This window comes from Arachis hypogaea, chromosome 18, assembly GCF_003086295.3.
Source record: "Arachis hypogaea cultivar Tifrunner chromosome 18, arahy.Tifrunner.gnm2.J5K5, whole genome shotgun sequence".
NCBI lineage: Eukaryota > Viridiplantae > Streptophyta > Magnoliopsida > Fabales > Fabaceae > Arachis > Arachis hypogaea.
Window position 1 is genome coordinate 87,551,257 of NC_092053.1, and position 6,049 is coordinate 87,557,305.

General features: G+C 35.9%; 1 non-coding gene across 1 annotated transcript; it reads left to right on the top strand.

The window, feature by feature from the left end:
• Nucleotides 1–5,738: 5,738 nt before the first annotated feature.
• On the top strand, nt 5,739–5,845 carry LOC112774523 (small nucleolar RNA R71). The gene has a single exon (XR_003189009.1). It is a non-coding gene; the product is annotated as a small nucleolar RNA R71 (small nucleolar RNA).
• The last annotated feature ends 204 nt before the right edge of the window (nt 5,846–6,049 follow it).

The window sequence follows — 6,049 nt, forward strand, 5'->3', positions numbered from 1 at the left end:
AATGTAGCTGGCTTGTTCCTGATCACCATCTACCTCTGTATTCACTCCCTCTTGAGCTGCTGATGAGGTAGTAATTGCTGCTACTTGGTTCCTCTCCATCTTTTTGGTAAGATCGGCCAACTGCTTGGTGATCATCTTGTTTTGGGCCAGCAGTGCATCCACGTTGTTTAGCTCCATCACTCCTCTAGTGTTGCCTCTTTCAGAAGCATAGAAGTAGTCATTCTCAGCTACAGTCTCAATGACATCTATAGCTTCTTCAATGGTCTTCTTCTTGTTCAGAGATCCCTGGATGAGTGGTATACTGCCTTCCTTGATTCGTACGAAGGACCACTATAAGAAAAATACCCATTCAGCCACACTTTTTTTAAGCTACCTTTGAAAAGCGTAGCTTATTCTATGAATAGGCTACGCTTTTCTCAGTGTTGCCTTTTTATAAGAGAAAAGGAAACACAATTCTGACGTCATTTAAAAAGTGTAGCCTTAGGTATTATAGAAATCACTTATAAAGCGTAGCCGTATATTGATATTTATGTGTTCACTTTTTGTATCAAAGAGAGCGCTTTTAAAAGGTAGCCTATTTATTAAGTTTTAGGTGCACTTTAAAAGTGATGCCTAATGTATCTAAAGGCAAAAGCTTGGTAATTTTTTCTCCTCAGTTTCCAAAAGCAAACTCACACACTTAGTGAAATTTTTGTCCCTTCAAAACTCACACTTAGTAGCCAAACCCTCTCACCATCGAAGAAGAAACCCTCTCGCTGCACACTCACCAGTGACCACTCACCGTCGCTCCTCTTCGCCCTCCTCCTTGTCACTGCGCCGCCCTCACCATTGTCATCTTTGCGCTTCTCACCATCCTTCCCCTTTCAATTCGATCGTCCTTCCCCTTCTCACCTTCGCTCACCATCACTCACCACGCACCACTCACCGCACTGCTCCTCATCTTGTTCACCTTCGCTCACCACTCAATGTCGCCGCTCCTCATCTTCTTCATCGTCGCTCACCACTTACCGAGACATTGAAGTTCTTCTTTTTCTCAAAGAAAAACCCTAGCCGCTCCTCTTCTTCAACCTGTGTCGCCGCCGTTGAATCTGGTCCAGCCGCCGTCCCCACTCCCACTGCTCCAGCACCGTCGCAGCTTGTCTATCGTCGGGTTGCTTTGCCTCTGTTCCATGGCTGTTCTCTATTCCATTTTTGTCGCCTGTGCCCCACTGCTCCCTCTCCCTCATCTGGGTTTGAGTTCTGGCCTGCATCTGAGTTCGAATTCCGTCTGTTATTATTTTTTTCTTGTTTTTATTTTGTTATTGTGATTTAATTGTTGGTGTTGTTGCCGTGTAACTTTTAATTGTTCCTGTTGGTGTTGTGAATCTGAATAACAAGAATGATGACATATTGATTCTAAATCTGAATAGTATTGATTAAGAGAAAAGGAATAATTAGAGGACATGTACTGAAAATTTTATGTTAAATCTGAATAGTATTGATTCTTTCCTCCTTGTTAGAATTTGCTTTATGATTTTACATTTTGCTTTATGATTTTGCATATTGCTTCATCAGGGTTTGTTGATTTTGCTATATTTTGCTGATTGAATTCATATAATTGCCATAGTTTCCCCTTGGCTAGTCCAGGGCTTAAGATTTTACACTCTAAATTTAGCTAGTTAGACCTTGACATAAATTCAAATTCTGTTAAAATATTCTAAATTATTATTTGCACATAGTTTAATTACAGTGGTCTTGAGATTTAATTTTGATTCTTGCCCTCATTCATTCTCCTGTGTGTTCTTTCAGGACTTATGGTAATTTCAATTTTTCATTCATTGATTAATTGATTGTTGATTAGCTCTTACTGTTGTTTGTGACTATTCATTGTAAATATGCTATTGTCCTGCTATTCTTTGTGATTTTGTGGCTTAATTATGAATAGATTGTGCTGTTTGTGATTAATTATTTTATCCTATATTATTGTTAGTTAACTGGTTTTAATTTTGTTCCTGGGGTTTGAGTTTCTTCTCCAAACTCACCGGTTGCCTTCTCTGCCTCTCTCTTGGTCCAGAGATTCTATCTCCACAGGTTTTTTATTACTATTTTATTTTAATTAACGAGATTGAGGTGGATGTAATATAATTGCTTGAGTTGCATGATATATTTGATTAATGTGAATGAAGAATACTAGGTTGATTTGAATTGAATTAAATCATGGATAAGAGCATGTTAGCTGGTTTGGAATCACTTCCAGAAGGTGGCACTGGCAGAATCAATAGGTTTGGACCAAAAGCAAATAAAAAACTAGTTCATAAATCAAAGGAAGAGGCACTGGAAACCTCTGAAGACATGCAGTTCATGGTGATGGATGGCCTTCATGCTTATCAGAAAGCAACCCTCTATATGGATCCTCATTACTTGCCTGATCCTCACTACCGTCTAGCTCCATGATCAACACCTCTTAATTAACTGTAAGCTAAGCTATCGCCTTCTTTATATTTTTAACCTCTTAATTAGGGTTTCTTTGTTATTATGTCGCATAATATCATAAAAATTACCGTAATTTCTAAAATGGCACTCAAGATTATGACTTTTTTAGAATTGTTGTTCGCCTGTTCTTATGTATTAAGAAAAAAAAAGTCTGATGTATAAATATCTCATGTTAACAAGTTTAAAAAAAGGTTACACCCGGGTTTTGGCAAAATTTGACCATACATGAAAAATTAAAAAAGATTTGAAAATAGGTTTAAGAATGTTGTTTCGTATTTGATTGTTAACTCGTAGTGACACATATTCAGTTTTTATAAGCCACTACAGCAGTACAGCTACAATAATAATAATAAGGGAATTTTCATCTTTAATTTTGTTCATTTTGTCATTCTATTTATCTTATTATTCTTGATAAGACCTTTTAATCTGTTAATGAAAATATAACGCACATCTATATATAACTAGCTAAATTCCTATATTTTCAGAAATTGGACCAAGTCTGGGAGAAGTGGGGTTTAAGGAATAAATTTCTTATGTGAAGTTCAGCAGGCTAATGTTCATTTTTTAAGAAGCATAAAATAGTAATTGATTTATGGTGGTGGACTTTTGTGTTAGAGATCGTTTTTGTTAGAAGTACTTTTGATCCCTTTTATAGTATTTATGTAGAGTGCTACTAGTTGGTTATAACTTATAACATAAGGCATGTCAACTCATGTGAGCATTGGATGTACTATAATTGTGTGATATATTTTGATCCTTTTTATAGTTCTCTTCACTCTATCTATTAACTAATTCCATGTATTTTGATTTGAGCTTCATGTTCCTAACTTTCTCTATCCTTAACTAGAGTCCTCATCTTATTTTTAAGCATTACATTGTGTTGTTATCTAAGGTTACATAATGGTAAGTTTTCTATCAATTGGCAGGTGGACAATTTGAAGGCCAAGTTACATGAGAAGTTGGATCAATCTTTAAAAGACATTCAACTAAAGCCTGAAGAAATAAAAGATGCATCAGTAGACCTTACTCCTTTTGATTCTACTCATGAGGTTAGTAGTGATGATTGGTTTCTAGCTGTTAGTTGTCTCCCCCCTCCAATCTATCTCGTTAGTTGTTCACCATTTCCATAGAGCGAAAATGATGACACTAATAAGTAATATCAGGAACCAGAGTCTTTATCAACCAAAACAAGATAGAAGAACGTGCAGGGCTAGGGTATGATCTTATCCTGTGCTTCATTTTCTGTCTCTCATAGTTAAATCTTCTTCTAGAAGGGTCACCAAGTTATTTCATGCATCAATGGCCGGTTGTCATGTGCGTCCTGTGATTTTTAGAACCATGGATATCATGAAGCTTCAAAGATTGCCTCCACCTGAGAATCTTTCAAGGATGAACACCTCGAGATTTGGTGACAGACCGCTCTGGTTTAAACCCTTCCCTATTGTCAAAGTTAGAGAACGGAGCTTTGGGTCAGGCTTGGTTATGGATGACACACTTGCTGAGAAGAAAAGAGAGCTTTACCAGGCAGTGAAAGGTATCCCATTTCAACAATATTCGATCTACTTTTTCTTTTTCTTTTTCATTATATGCTTTTGGCATTGTTTAACAAAGCAGAAGGTGTATTTGATATGTTTGAAATCAATTGCAATAAAAAATATGTTTCAAGGAATCAACAGGGGGATTTTTGGACTCCCATCTGCCAAGAAATTTGAAATTGAGAGTTTGGACTTGAGGGCCTTGAATGCCATATGGGTTTCACCTCTCTCTGGCAAACAAGTCCCAAAGCTGAACCCTTTTCACTCTTCTCACTTCTTCAGCTATAGAAATGGTAGAATACGTGCGTTTCTTTCACAAGGTACAATCTTCACTAATTCCACCTTCTATTTGTACTATCACTAACAATGTGCTGCTTTTTTTCTTTGCTATTTGGCCTATGTTTTCTGTTGTTATGTTATGTTCTGTTTAACTTCGAATCTTTATGCTTAAATTTGGGTGCTTTTTCGACTCGATGAACTTGGGGAAGAGATAGTGAAAGGGGTTCCTTTTTCAGTTCGGGGAAGAATTAAGTCATACTTTTATTGGATTAAAGTTGAATCCTTTGCGTGTTTATATCTGAATATTGTGGCCTTCCTAATTCTTCATTATGTATGTTTATATAGGAAGTTTGTCTATATTCTGCTGAAACCTTCCTAATTCTTCATACTTTTATTGGATTAAAGTTGAATCCTTTGCGTGTTTATATCTGAATATTGTGGCCTTCCTAATTCTTCATTATATCTTTGCGAATGTCATTATAAATATTTTTTAATTATTTTTCTATATAATTATGCAGGATAATATTGAGGATGATAATGAAGATTAAGCTGATTATTATTGTGGATTATTGGCTAAGATAGAGTAGTCTTGGGAATGGATACATGTATGCATGGTTGACTAATGACCTTTATTGGAAGATACTTATGTAGGATATAATATTTTAGTTTTTGGTAGAGTATTAGTAGTAAATTCTAAGTGGTATCCTTCTTATTTTGATATGGTTATGCTTACTTTAGTGTGGGATGTATGAAAATTCAAAATTAACTTCATTCTAGTACTTTTGGATCATTATTATAAATATATTTTAGTTACAGATAATTTTTATTATTTAAAAAAATTATTTAGTATAATTATATATTTATTTTAATTTTATAATATTTAACTCATTTAATTAAAAATACAGAATTATTATATATGTAATCATATTACTAAATATTATATTGTATTAATAATTATTAGAATATATATATATATATATATAATAATAAAAAAATAACAAGGGATCTAAGGCTACACTTATATACAGTAGCTATAGTATACAAAAAAAAAAAAACGAGAAACCTAAGGCTACACTTATAAAAAGTAGCTATGGTATACAATGTGGCTACGCTTTACAGGTGATGCAGTAGCGTTGAAAAGCGTAGCCTATTCTGGCAAAAATGGAAACTGGAAAGCGTAGCCTTTGGTCCTGGACAGCATCATTTGAAAAGCGTACCCTATTTCCAAACGCCAAAAGCGTAGCCCTTGGTGCAGGAAAGCGTAGCCTTTGAGAATAGGCAACGGCCGAATAGGAATCACCCCAAAAAGCGTAGCCGTAGCCCTGAAAGCGTAGCCGTAGCCTAAGGCATCATTTTTTTTTCACTTTTGGCTACACTTTTCAAGTGTACCTGAATGGGTATTTTTCTTGTAGTGGACCCTCATAGAAAATGTGTAATTGCACCCATTCATTGAGCATATCTGGCGGGCACCTTCTTGTCAAGTCCTTAAACCTCTCCCATGCTTCATAGAGAGTTTCACCATCATGTTGCCTGAAGGTTTGTACCTCAGCTCTCAACCTGTTGATCCTTTGAGGAGGATAGAATCTCGCCAAGAATTTATTCACCACATCTTCCCAGGTTGTTAAACTCTCCTTCGGGAAGGATTCCAGCCACTTAGATGCTTTGTCCTTGAGTGAGAAGGAAAACAGAAGCAGTCTATAGGTGTCAGGATGAACATCATTAGACTTCACAGTATCACATATCCTCAGGAATGTGGTGAGATG